Source organism: Nycticebus coucang, chromosome 12 (genome assembly GCF_027406575.1).
Source record: "Nycticebus coucang isolate mNycCou1 chromosome 12, mNycCou1.pri, whole genome shotgun sequence".
Classification (NCBI taxonomy): Eukaryota; Metazoa; Chordata; class Mammalia; order Primates; family Lorisidae; genus Nycticebus; species Nycticebus coucang.
The window spans coordinates 50360022-50374723 of NC_069791.1; the positions used below are offsets into that span (position 1 = coordinate 50360022).

Below are 14702 nucleotides of genomic sequence, written 5' to 3' on the forward strand. Positions count from 1 at the left end.
AACTGAAATAAGAAAAATCATCCTCAAAATGGGGATCAAAATGTGTCATCCCTAAATATGCCCCATGGGCATATGGATAAAGTAAACCAAAGACATTTGAAATTCTCAGAGATTCTTTTATCTGACCAAATGTGGAAATTTCTGAGAAACAAAGCTGTCATAAATTCTGTTTTGGGGGTGGTTTATTGTCAGGAAAAAGACTGACAGCAAATCTATCATCATAATTTATCACCATAAGAAAAGCAACAAACCTCTGGCATCTGCATAAACAGATATTATCACAGGCTATCCTGTCTCCAGTTTGTTCTCCTGAAAAACACAGTTAACTCCTTAAACAAATCTATTTGTTCTTCCCTTCACAACATTTTTTTCCCTTTCCCCTATCCAGCCAAGTTAATTATATCGGTCCCTAACTTTAGCCCTTTACTGAGCTAGCTGCCCCTTTATTAGCTCCAGTGTGCATTCTAACAAACAAATCTCTTCTTTCAGAAAGGCGGGAGAAAGCTTGCCATCACAGCTCCCATCATCAAATTGGGTCAGACCTTTGGAATGCTAAAGAAATCCATTTCTTAAAAATGAATGATGGGCAGGCCATTGGATACACTAATTAGAATTTCTGTCCTTTATAAGTGGAGATATCTCTCTGTCTTGTGGGATGTCTACTAGCTTATTTATAGAACTAGTCTTCCCTTCCTGTGTTGATTGGAGCCTTGGCAGATACACCTCCACTGATCTGGGCAATGCAGCACGTGTTTTACTGGAAAACTGTGTCCCCTCCACCACAGTAAAGGTAAAAAGAGAAGGAACAGAGCTCAAGGATTTATTAGTGAGAAGCCTAAAATCTTCTGTCTTCAGATTTAACACTACTCACTGACAAGTGAGAAAACACAGTTTTTAGAGTTATTGTGGGGAGGAGGGGTAGAGATATCTGCAGTTTTCTGACTCGTGTCATTGTGGCTGCCCTTTGTACAGTTTTTAAATAAGATTGTGGCAGAAAGTTAGTTATTTTATACAAGGGGAAAAGAGTTTGCTGTGAAGGGAGCAGAATATAACTTTCCACCTCTATGTTTTAGTGTTCATTTTGAGTAGGACTGGGAACAGTGTTGACACTCTTGTTAGATGCAGGTGTCTCTTAATCTTTTCTGCTTTTGCAAGAAAAAAGAACTTGAATTGTCGGGGAGGTTTGAAGCCTTTAATCTAATTTCTAACTCCAAAATATTGTTTATATCTTGAAGTTTGGCACAAATGGAGTCAGTTGCACAGGACTCTTTCATCAACGTGGGAGTAGATTTGAGGAGATTTCAGGAGATTAGCCACTGCATTGACACACTCCATACACCATGCAACAGATGCTCCATGCCCAGGTGCGAGTTCTGTGTAAGGTGAGTAGTCATTCTAATTTTTGGTATGTGCACATGCCCTCTTGTAATTTCATCCGAAGGTTTGGGCTTGGGTTTGTAGTTGTCTATACAATGAATGATTCTTTATTTAAGGAGCAGTTAAATTTTTATCAATCCCCTCTAGAGGAGGGCAAAGATCACTATACTGGACATCTTCTTTTTTTCCTTTTCTATATTGAGTTGATTTAATTTTTTGATCCAATATTGATGAAGCTACTAAAGGAGTATTTTCCTTGGAGTGTAAGCAATATCTGAATTACTTGTCTGGTAGTTGATAGGATGTCAACTTCCATGACCACATCATCACTTTCAGAAATATCTCCTACATGGACTTCTGTTCTCCTCTCCCCATTTTTTTTTTTTGGTATTATTTTGTGTTAATTAGATAAAACTTATTTCATCATTTTCTTGGTTTCAATCCAGCAAACCTTAAGCTGCTTACACAGTCTACTGCTCTTCATTATTTGCATGATCTTTCATAACATGTGGTCCTTCTCCACCTGTGTTTCTAGTTTCTAGTTTTGTTTCTCAGTGTTTTTTGGAGTGTAGGGAGTTCGGGTATCTGGTACATTGAGAGGGTTGTACTTCACTGAAGTCACAAACTCTGAGCTCTGTCTGACTGCAGAGCCTTCAGGCAAGTGTCAGAGCAGAACAAAACTTTCTGTGACAACTACATTTTTGGCCCATGTTACAGAAGATAAAACTGAGGTGCAAAGAAGGTGAGCAGCTTGCCTAGGGCCATGGAGGTAATAAGCATGGAGTCAAGAACTATAACCAGGCAGCTCCTGGCCTGTTACTGGATGCTGTCAGAAAAGGTACTTCTGTTCTGAGCCAAGTCAGAGAATCCCTTCCAGGCCCAAGAGGCTGGGATTGCATAATCAATCACCTCTGTACCCTGGCCTCACATTTTGGGGTGTTGCTGTTGATGTGTGATTCCAATAAGTCCAGGGGGGCTGTGGTTTTCTTGCCAGATATGACTGGAGAGATGTTAACTCTGAGATTGCCCCTGTGAACTGTGCAGGGCTGGTACAAGGCCCCTGATAGCCACATGGTGTCCTTTGTACACATGTGAAAAAGCACCCCTCTGTGAGAGTTCAGGTACTTTTTTTATAAACATGTTTCAATATTTCAACTGATCTATTTGGCTTAGAGACGACAGGATTCTTTAGAGCTGAGAGCTACCAACTGTGTAGCTTGATGGATCAAATGCATATGGGGATACTGTGCATATGGGGATATCATCAAGTCAGTCATAGGGTCACTGCCTTGGACAGTGGTAGATCTGATAATATTGGTGGTAAGACATCTTTGAAAAGTCAGTATCTGTACCCTCTTTTCTTTCTGTTCTGTGACAAAAGTAGAAGATAAAATGCTTGGGTTTTGCAAGAGGAAGTGTTGCACAGGCTGCAATTTTGCCAGGCATAGTGAGATGTGGTTGGAGAAGGCTTCATCTTGGAGTTCTCAAAACTCAGTAGTTCCTCCTTCTGTGTTCTGTGGCCTCCCCCCACCCACCGAGCTTCCTCTCTCACTCTTCAGCATAACTCATAACCTATTACAATGTTCCCAATTCAAAAGTTAATCTCCTAAAGCATTCGCCCTAAACTACTCAAGATACACATTTTTAGGTTGAAACTAAGAACAAGAAGAATGGAAGACATTAGGTGACGGTCATGTAGGACCTAAACCAACCAGACCAGCTGTGTTATCTCTGCACTAGTCTAACTCCATCTTGTAGGCCACTTTTCTGGTGTTAGTGCGGACTTGACTGCATCACTGAACATGCCTGCCACCTTTATTTAACTGCATTTGGTTCCTGCTTATCCACAGGGGATATATTCCAAGACATTCCATGGATGCCTGAAACCTCAAGTAAAATCGAACCCTGTATATTAAGTCATGCGTCACTGAAACTGCTGAGAAGTGTGTTGCTAGGTGATGTTGTGGGAACACCTTCCAGTGTACACACCTGGACATTATGGGATAGCCTGTCCATCCACACTACAGATCTGCACTGAATACTGTAGGCAATTCTAACATAGTGGGAAGTAGTTATACACCTAAACATAGAAAAAGTATGGTGAAAATACCGTATTATAATCTTATGTGACCACCTTGGTATGTGTGGTTTCCCTTGATGGAAACGTCTTTGTGCAGGGCATGATTGTACTATGCTTTTACTTGTACGAACATCTATTTGATAAAGTTTAACTTGTATTAGGCACAGTAAGAGATTAACAATGATGGCTACCAATAAAATAGAACAATTATAACAATAAGCCATAATAAAAGTTATTAAAAATGTGTGAACTGTTTAACGTTTCATTTAGTATTTTTGAATTGTGGTTGACTGTGGGTCACTGAACTTGTGACAGCAAAACCAAGGAGAGGGGAGGACAAAGGGAATTAGAAAGGGATCCTTTCGCAATTATATTTTTGCTTTATTTCCTTCAATGACTTAGCAAAAACAAACAGTAATCCTCTAATAAGAAGGGTATTTCCAACTACTCAGTGAGCATTTTCATGCTTGAGTGAGTCACTTATAATTTTGGCTGCTGAGAGATAGAGCAGACAGGTGCTTCTTCTCACCGTGTGTAGCATGGAGGGTCATCTGAAGTTGACCTGGGAAAGTAAAGTTAGAGAGGAATTTGAAATGAGCAGGCATGAATTACAAAACATAATTGGAGAGGGGCTTGAGGGTGTGGAGGAAGGTGTGGAGAACTTTCTGAGTAGTGGGAGCTGTGTTTCTATCTCATCACTCATAGCCTCATTTTTATTGGCTATTGGCTATTGTTTCATTATAACAAAAGAAAAGGTATGGGAAAAATGGCTGGAGGTGGTTTCTCAGGGGAAAGGAAGTCAAGTAACTTTCCAATAACCTCCTTTGCCAAATAATCTTATTCCATATTCCTTGACAAAAAATTCCCTCCTTTGGTAGAAAAATCTGCTTTCCTTTCTTTTGCCAGGAAAACCGATAAATCTTCAGGCTTCAACTCTATCGATTGAGTAGATAGGGATGTAAGAATGTTTTATTTCCTCAGCATAGGCACGGATTAAATAGCAGAGGTATTTAATGATTTGGGTTTCAAAAAGACTGTCAGAAAATTGTTCAAGTACGTTACAGAAATGCTAAGAATTTTACTTTGTTTTTTGTTTCAAGTTTGGAGAATTCTTTCTTTCTCCAGACAGAAAGTGGCTTATTCCTCACGTAAAGCTTCTATCTTTATCTCCTTAGTCCGAGGCTAAAATGTTGACTAGAACTTGCATCTTAGCTGTCCCTGAAAGTAGTTTTTACTTTGACCTCATGACATTTTTAAAGCAGGACTCAACACCATTTTCAGTCACCTTAATTAATTCATTTATTCCAAAGCGTCAGCAGCACATACATGTGTTGCTGAAGGTGCACAGAGCAGTGTGAAGGAGAGGTTCACAGTGTGAAGGATGCATCATTCTCTCAAAATACCCCATATGGCATTTCTTAAATCTTTACAGCAAAGCAGGCAACTGTTTTCTTTTCTCTGCTCTCTGGAGCTCAGCCTCTGATATTTCATGCTTCCTATTTCTGGATCTTCCTGAAATTTTTCAATTGTTCTCATGAAGAAAAAATAAGCTCTCTCAAAGCTTTTGTCTCCAATCTTATGGAGCCACTGCACCACCAACACCCCCCACCTGGCCCCAGCTACTTATGTCTCTAGGTAATATTATACAGATAATGTGTTACTTTGCTTAAGGCTAATAAATACTTTTAAATAAGTAAGAAAAACAATTGTTCTGAGTCAAGCTAACGACTCACTTTTTTTTTCAGTTCTGATCATTTTTAGTTTGAAAATTTTAAGACACCATTTAGATCGCAAATCATGTATTTACTCAAGTGGTTTCTTGAGAATTTTTCAGTATTTTTTTTCTCTAGAGTTCTTTCTTTTAGTCATTTCTAAAGATTCAAACATTTTAAATTCAAAGAATAATATGTTTGAACTGGACTTTCCGCTTCATCAGCCAGCGGGGAATACTTGGAACTGAGTAAACAATGCCTCACATTCTTTCTAGTCTGAGTATTTGATGATTATATTCTGGCAATAACCAGGATCTTTTTAAGGGAAACATGATTCAGTTTGTGAAAACATCATGTCAACCGGAAACCAAAAGTTAGATCTAATCTTAGAGAACCAGGCGCAAACTCAAAGACAAAGTCCCTCCTTTGACTTTGTCTTTGCCCAGCATGGTGGAATCCAACAAATAGGTCAACAAACAGGAAGAGCCCCTTTTGCCTATCGACTTTGAGACTGGCACCAGTGAGACATTCACCTGCCAACACTTGGGATTAGTTAAGAGAGAAAAAAAATAGTGGAGTTTTTCTTTCTGGTCAAAACAGCATTGAAGACATTCCAGGGTAGTGCTGCTCAAAGCTATTTCTCTAAAAAGGGATTTGGGCAGAGGAGGGAGAGAGGAAGGGTGAGGAAGGAGAGAGGAATGTCACCTGATTGCACAATGTAACGGTGTTCATCACGGCCTCTGGGTGAAGGGCTCAACTACAACTTGAACTTTATCTGAGAAATGAAAACAGTATAACCTAAACATTCTTTTAGGTTCTTTTATACCCTCATATTAATCTGAAATAAAAAAAAAAGAATTGAATTGAAAGAATATTTATTTTTAGATGAACTGAATTATGAATTATATGTACTTGAATAAAATAAAATGTATGGTTTTAAAAATATAAATAAAATAAAATGTTCAAGTAGGAAATAATATACTTCAATAAACTATACTTTTTTAGAAATAAATAATAAGTAATAATTAGGGAAAAAAAGGATGTTTAAAACAAAGGGATAGCAAACTGTCACCACTAAGAGGAGCCCACAGAGGCAGAGGACTAATGCAATGTAGGATCCTGGAAGAGTAAAAAGACATCAAGTAAAAGCTAAAGAAATCTGAGTAAAGTTAATAATATCAATAATGTAACATATCATTACTTGTGAACATAATAGGGTATCATTAATTTGACAAATGCACCCTACCAATGTAAGATGTTAATAAAAGGAAAAAATTGGAGTTGATTATACATTATATGGGAGATCTCTGTAGGGTCTTCATAATTGTATTTTAAATTTAAACTACTTTAAAAGAAAAATATCATGTTTTACAGAGGGATGATATTTAAAAACGCAGGGAAATACCACAGTCAACAGCCTATGGGAGGCAGAGGAGAGATTCCATTTTCAAATTCTAACATATGTCTTCATTTTCAGTTTGCAGGTTCATCATCACAGGGCCAATCAACAAGAACAGTGTGTTGCCTTCTTAAGTAATGGTGTTTGTTCTGAAGGTTGTCAAAATGAATTTAAATATATTTTCAACAAATAAACTCTGGTCTGGTCCCAGAAGTGTTGCTCCTAACCTTCTCCTTGGGTTTAAACTGTCAGCGTCACCACTGAGCTTTCCCCTTCAACTCTCTTCAGTCCTTCCTGTTTTGTCTCCATTCTTTATTCCTCTCTCCTTAACTTAACACACTGAACAGGAAATACAGAGCAAAATGAAATTTGTGACAATGCTCCACTTTGAACATGGACTTTTAAGCCATGTGGTAATGCAGACTTCCAGAGAAACACAGCTATATAGGTCAATACACCTCTGAACTTGGGACCCCAGTGATAAGCTTTGTGCATAAATTTGCTTTGTATTATTTGCTTTACTTCCAGCTGTCATCTGTTGCTCCTCAGTCTCACGCTTCTTCTCTAGTAATATTCTCATCCTTTATTTCTAATCTATTTACAGTCTATCAACTAATAAAATAATAATAATCATAAAATAATAAATAATACAATGATAAATAAAATAACAAAATAATAAAACCCATTACAACTGTGCATAACAACTGATTTTGAATCAGGCTCCAAATACCATTGTTCTGAATGGTTTTTGGCTTTATTCAGAGATGTTATATAAAATTAATACAGTATTGATGGTGTTTACTTATTAATTCATATGTTTTGTTTTAACTTCAATTGACAAGCTTTTTCCTCTCATAAAATTTAATTGATCTAATGTTTAAACTATTGAGTAATATGAAGTCTTCATGACTGAATGCGAAGTCCTTAATGTACAAAAATAGTCTGTCAAATACTCAGTTAATATCTCTTTTTCCCTCTTGTAAAGAATGTTGCAGGGTACGTTACTGCACATGTGCTTACTCGTCCGAAAGTTTTCTTCTCTCTAGTGGAAAACTGCCTGTAGGATTATAGGCTTCTGATATGTGCACATTCTTTACATTTCTTAGATATTGACATATTTTTAAATATAATTGTAACAATTTATATTTTAGTTAGCTAATAATGAGAATTCTGAAAAATTATTAGTCATTAGCCCCTCAGATATTACCTATCTCTACTTTTTTTTTACAATGTCATTTACTTTTTCTGGCACTCTCATTAGACTTTTTTTTTAATCTTCTTAATCTATGTACATCCAACTTTTTTTTTAATCGCTTACATATTTTTTAATCTCTTTATATCCTCAGCTTTAAGTTCCATTACATTGATGATTCCCTTCAGTTTAATTCATTCAGTTGTTCACTATATCATTACAAATTTTAACTATCATATTTTTTGATTTCTAGAAGTTCCATTTACTTATTTTAACAATTCCCCTGTTCTTTTTTCATAGACTCTTGTTCTTTTTTCTTTACCTTTTAATGCTTGAGGTTACTTAACATTGTCTTGGGTTCTTATGATTCTAATTCTCCTGTTTGCTGTTTCTATTGACTTTCCTAGGTGATGCTTTTCATTTTCTATTTGTGAACGCACATTCAGTGTGGATTTTTCCACATTATAGAAATATCACTTCAGAATAGTCTGTTATTTTTAAATTGTGGTGAAATTAAATAAATTACGTAAAATGACATAAAATTACATAAGTAACATAAAATTAACTATTTTAAAATGAAGAACTTACTGGCATGTCATACATTCACAATGTTGTGCAACCACCCCATTTATTTAGTTCCAAAATTGGTCAGGAGGATGCCTCATACTTACAAAGCAGTTACTCTCCATTCCCCACATCCACCCCAAGTCTCTGTCAGTCACCAGTACTCATATGACTCTATGAACCTGATATTCTGATATTTCATGTATATAGAATCATGCAACATGTGACCTTTCGTGTTCGGCTTCTTTCACTTAGCATAATATTTTCAAGGGTTAGCCACAGTGTCGCATGTACTAATTCATTCCTTTTTATGGCAAATGATATTCCAACTCTAGAATAGTTTTTGGTTTTGTTTCTGCTTGTTATCACATGTTTGTTAAACACTGTTTGTGTTAATTTTATGCCTTGTCCAAGTATAGAACAAACCAAAAGAGAAGGCAAAACAAATCAGAGCCCAGAGAAGCCCCTTTCTCCCACAATGTCTCTCTGGCATCCTCTATTCACAAGCTTAACATCGGCTCATTGCAAGTGTGGAAAAAAACACTCAAATGTTCTAGCCCAATAATCGAGAGGAAGTAAGGAAAGCACAGATCAGAGCTGAAAGTACTAAACTGATACCTGGCTCGGGCAAAGAGGGACGATCCTATACTTTCTATGAGAAAGCTTTCTGTGACAAGAAAACATTTTATTCTTTTTATTTTGTTTAACTTTTTTATTTTGAGACAGAGTCTCATTTTGTTGCCCTGGGTAGAGTGCCGTGTCATCATCATAGCTCACAGCAACCTCAAATTCTTGGGCTCAAGCGATCCTCTTGCCTCAGCCTCTTGAGTACCTGAGACTACAGGCATGTGCCACTACACCTGCCTAGTTTTTATATTTTTTTAGTAAAGATGGGTCTCACTTTTGTTCAGGCTGATGTTAAACTTCTGAACTCAAGAAATCCACCCGTGTTGGCCTCCCAGAGTGCTAGAATTACAGGCATGAGCCACTGCATCTAGCCAATATGAAAACACTCTGGTTATGAGCTAAACAATTAAGGGCATCTGAACCCAGTGGTGAGACAGAAGCCAATACAATTTTATGTGTTATTTGAAGTCTGGTTTTAATGTGATTTTCATTATTTTTTGTCATCTGGGAATATCTGTTGTTTACAAATGCTACTAAGTATCATTTCAAATGCATCAAGCATGGCTCAAGGACTTTTCTGGTTTCCTATTCAACTTTTCTCTCCTGTTACACAACAGTCAACCACTGGTAAATTTTGATGTAAGAGCTAGATCTTTTCTTGCCCAGCCACATTTTATAGGATGAACCTGATGATTTCTACATTAAAATCCCTGCTATAAACAAAACTATTACTTCACCTTTTTTCAATTGACATATAAAAATCATTTTTACAGCAACAACTTGGTCAAGCATTAGATACTCAAATTTTTCTTTTTTCTTTTCTTTTTCTTTTATTGTTGGGGATTCAGTGAGGGTACAATAAGCCAGGTTACACTGATTGCAATTGTTAGGCAAAGTCCCCCTTGCAATCATGTCTTGCCCCCACAAAGTGTGACACACACCAAGGCCCTACCCCCCTCCCTTCGTCCCTCTTTCTGCTTTCCTCCCCCCCCCAGCATAACCTTAATTGTCATTAATTGTCCTCATATGAAAATTTAGTACATAGGATTTATGCTTCTCCGTTCTTGTGATGCTTTACTAAGAATAATGTCTTCCACTTCCATCCAGGTTAATACGAAGGATGTAAAGTCTCCATTTTTTTAAATAGCTGAATGGTATTCCATGGTATACATATACCACAGTTTGTTAATCCATTCCTGGGTTGGTGAGCATTTAGGTTGTTTCCACATTTTGGCGATTGTAAATTGAGCTGCAATAAACAGCCTAGTACAAGTGTCCTTATGATAAAAGGATTTTTTTCCTTCTGGGTAGATGCCCAGTAATGGGATTGCAGGATCAAATGGGAGGTCTAGCTTGAGTGCTTTGAGGTTTCCCCATACTTCCTTCCAGAAAGGTTGTACTAGATTGCAGTCCCACCAGCAGTGTAAAAGTGTTCCCTTCTCTCCACATCCATGCCAGCATCTGCAGTTTTGAGATTTTGTGATGTGGGCCATTCTCACTGGGGTTAGATGATATCTCAGGGTTGTTTTGATTTGCATTTCTCTAATATATAGAGATGATGAACATTTTTTCATGTGTTTGTTAGCCATTCGTCTGTCATCTTTAGAGAAGGTTCTATTCATGTCTCTTCCCATTGATAAATGGGATTGTTGGCTTTTTTCATGTGGATTAATTTGAGTTCTCTATAGATCCTAGTTATCAAGCTTTCGTCTGATTCAAAATATGCAAATATCCTTTCCCATTGTGTAGGTTATCTCTTTGCTTTGGTTATTGTCTCCTTAGCTGTACAGAAGCTTTTCAGTTTAATGAAGTCCCATTTGTTTATTTTTGTTGTTATTGCAATTGCCATGGCAGTCTTCTTCATGAAGTCTTTGCCCAGGCCAATATCTTCCAGTGTTTTTCCTATGCTTTCTTTGAGGATTTTTATTGTTTCAGGCCTTAAATTTAAGTCCTTTATCCCTCTTGAATCAATTTTTGTGAGTGGGAAAAGGTGTGGGTCCAGTTTCAGTCTTTTACATGTAGACATCCAGTTCTCCCAACACCATTTATTGAAGAGGGAGTCTTTCCCCCAAGGTATGTTCTTGTTTCGTTTATTGAAGATTAGGTGGTTGTAAAATGTTAGTTTCATTTCTTGGTTTTCAATTCGATTCCAAGTGTCTATGTCTCTGTTTTTGTGCCAGTACCATGCTGTCTTGACCACTATGGCTTTGTAGTACAGACTAAAATCTGGTATGCTGATGCCCCCAGCTTTATTTTTATTACTAAGAACTGCCTCAGCTATACAGGTTTTTTTCCGGTTCCATACAAAATGCAGAATCATTTTCTCCAAATCTTGAAAGTATGATGTTGGTATTTTGATAGGAATGGCAGTGAATAGGTAGGTTGCTTTGGGAAGTATAGACATTTTAACAATGTTGATTCTTCCCATCCATGAGCATGGTATGTTCTTCCATTTGTTAATATCCTCTGCTATTTCCTTTCTGAGGATTTCATAATTTTCTTTATAGAGGTTCTTCACCTCCTTCGTTAGGTATATTCCTAGGTATTTCATTTTCTTTGAAACTATGGTGAAGGGAGTTGTGTCCTTAATTAGCTTCTCATCTTGACTGTTATTGGCGTATACAAAGGCTTCTGACTTGTGGACATTGATTTTATATCCTGAAACATTACTGTATTTTTTGATGACTTCTAGGAGTCTTGTGGTTGAGTCTTTGGTGTTCTCTAAGTATAAGATCATGTCGTCAGCAAAGAGGGAGAGTTTGACCTCCTCTGCTCCCATTTGGATTCCCTTTATTTCCTTGTCTTGCCTAATTGCATTGGCTAGAACTTCCAGCACTATGTTGAATAGTAAAGGTGACAGGGGACAACCTTGTCTGGTTCCAGTTCTAAGAGGAAAAGCTTTCCGTTTTACTCCATTCAGTAATATATTGGCTGTGGGTTTGTCATAGATGGCTTCAATCAGTTTTAGAAATGTACCACCTATGCCTATACTCTTCAGTGTTCTAATTAGAAAAGGATGCTGGATTTTATCAAATGCTTTTTCTGCATCTATTGAGAGGATCATGTGATCTTTATTTTTGCCTCTGTTAATATGGTGGATAACATTTATAGACTTGCGTATGTTAAACCAGCCTTGCATCCCTGGGATGAAGCCTACTTGATCATGATGAATGACTTTTTTGATGATAAGCTGTAATCTATTGGCTAGGATTTTGATGAGAATTTTTGCATCTATATTCATGAGTGAAATTGGTCTGAAATTCTCCTTTTTGTTTGGGTCTTTTCCTGGCTTTGGTATCAGGCTGATGTTTGCTTCATAGAATGTGTTGGGGAAGATTCCTTCTTCCTCAATTTTTTGGAATAATTTCTGCAGTACAGGAATAAGCTCTTCCTTGAAGGTTTGATAGAATTCTGGAGTGAAGCCATCTGGACCAGGGCATTTTTTGGTTGGAAGATTTTTTATTGTTTCTTTGATCTCAGTGCTTGAAATTGGTCTATTCAGGAGCTCTGTTTCTTCCTGGCTAAGTCTAGGGAGAGGGTGTGATTCCAAATATTGATCCATTTCCTTCACATTGTCAAATTTCTGGGCATAGAGTTTCTGGTAGTATTCAGAGATGATCTCTTGTATCTCTGTGGGATCAGTTGTTATTTCCCCTTTATCATTTCTGATTGAGGTTAGTAGAGATTTTACTTTTCTATTTCTCGTTAGTCTGGCCAATGGTTTCTGTATTTTATTTATTTTCTCAAAAAATGAACTCCTTTTTTCATGAATTTTCTGAATGATTTTTTTGTTTTCAATTTCATCGATCTCTGATTTGATTTTGGATATTTCTTTTCTTCTACTGAATGTTCTCCTTTTTCCAATTCCATAAGATGGCTTGTGAGCTTGTTGATGCGCTCTCTTTCTGCTTTTCGAATGTAGGCATCTAAAGTGATGAATTTTCCTCTCAAAACTGCTTTTGCAGTATCCCACAGGTTTTGGTAGCTTGTGTCTTCATTGTTGTTATGCTCAAGGAAGTTAATGATTTCCTGTTTTATTTCTTCCTGCACCCATCTGTTATTCAACAGAAGATTGTTTAATTTCCATGCCTTTGTGTGGGGTCGAGCTTTTTTGTTAGAGTTGAGTTCCACCTTTAGTGCCTTATGGTCTGAGAAGATACAAGGTAAAATTTCAATTCTTTTGATTCTGTTGATATTTGTTTTGTGTCCCAGGATATGATCAATTTTGGAGAATGTTCCATGGGGTGATGAGAAGAATGTATATTCTTTATCTTTGGGATGGAGTGTTCTATATGCATCTATCAAGCACAGTTGTTCTAGGGTCTCATTTAAATCTCTTATGTCTTTGTTTCATTTCTGTTTAAAGGATCTGTCCAGCTCTGTAAGAGGAGTGTTAAAGTCCCCTGTTATTATGGTATTATCAGATATCATATTGCTCAGACTGAGTAAGGTCTGCTTCAAGAATCTGGGAGCATTTAAATTGGGTGAATAAATATTTAGAAGTGAAACATCTTGTTGTATTTTTCCCTTGACCAACATAAAGTGACCATCTTTGTCTTTTTTTACTTTAGTTGCTTTAAATCCACATGAATCTGAAAATAAGATTGCAACTCCTCTTTTCTTCTGAATGCCATTTGCCTGAAAAATTGTCTTCCAACCCTTGACTCGGAGCTTTCATTTATCTTTTGAAGCCAGGTGTGTTTCTTGCAGACAGCAAATGGATGGCTTATGTTTTTTAATCCAGTCAGCCAATCTATGTCTCTTCAGTGGGGAATTCAAGCCATTAACATTTATTGAGATAATTGATAAGTGTGGTAGTATTCTATTCGTCTTATTTGGTGAGAATCCATTGCTTAGTTTTATCTTTTGCATCAGTGTGGAGGTTAGGTTCTGTCCTTTAATTTCTGAGTTCTTACTTTGCTGCTGATCCAATTTCGTGGTCAGTGTGCAGAACAGGTTGAAGTATTTCCTGTAGAGCTGTTCTTGTTGTGGCAAATTTTCTCAATGTTTGTATATCCGTAAATTATTTGATTTCTCTGTCAATTTTTAAGCTTAGCTTAGCAGGGTACAGAATTCTGGGCTGGAAACTGTTCTGTTTAAGTAGATTAAAGATAGATGACCATTGTCTTCTTGCTTGGAAAGTTTCATTAGAGAAGTCTGTGGCCACTCTGATGGATTTTCCCCTGTAGGTCAACTGGCGCTTAGTCCTGGCAGCTTGCAGAATCTTTTCTTTTGTCTTCACTTTGGACAGGTTCATCACAATGTGTCTTGGAGAAGCTTGGTTAGAGTTGAGGCGACCTGGGGTCCGATATCCCTTGAAAGCAGTGTGTCAGAATCTTTGGTGATATTTGGGAAATTTTCTTTTATTATATTCTCTAGTATGGCTTCCATTCCTCTGGGGCATTCTTCTTCCCCTTCTGGGATTCCTATAACTTGTATGTTGGATCTCTTCATAGAGTCCCATAATTCTGACAGTGAACGTTCTGCTTTCTCTCTCTTCTTTTCTGTCTCTTTTATTATCTGAGTTATCTGAAGAACTTTGTCTTCTACCTCTGATATTCTTTCTTCTGCATGGTCTGACCTGTTTCTGATACTTTCCATTGCATCTTTGAGTTCCCTAATTGACTATTTCAGTTCCTTCAGCTCTGCTATATCCTTTTTATATTCTTCATATCGTTCATCTCTGATTTGATTCTGTTTTTGGATTTCTTTTTGGTTATTTTCCACTTTATTAGCCGTTTCCTTCATTAT

At 37.1% G+C, this 14702-nt stretch overlaps 1 long non-coding RNA gene across 2 annotated transcripts; it reads left to right on the plus strand.

Annotated features, from left to right (window-relative positions):
• Window positions 1–521: 521 nt before the first annotated feature.
• Window positions 522–7284, plus strand: LOC128561433 (uncharacterized). Of its 2 annotated transcripts, none has more exons than XR_008373253.1 (3): window positions 522–790; window positions 1236–1382; window positions 6647–7282. It is a non-coding gene; the product is annotated as an uncharacterized LOC128561433 (long non-coding RNA). The 2 variants fall into 2 exon arrangements; XR_008373254.1 differs by lacking the exon at window positions 522–790 and adding an exon at window positions 814–877 and having other exon boundaries at window positions 6647–7284.
• The last annotated feature ends 7418 nt before the right edge of the window (window positions 7285–14702 follow it).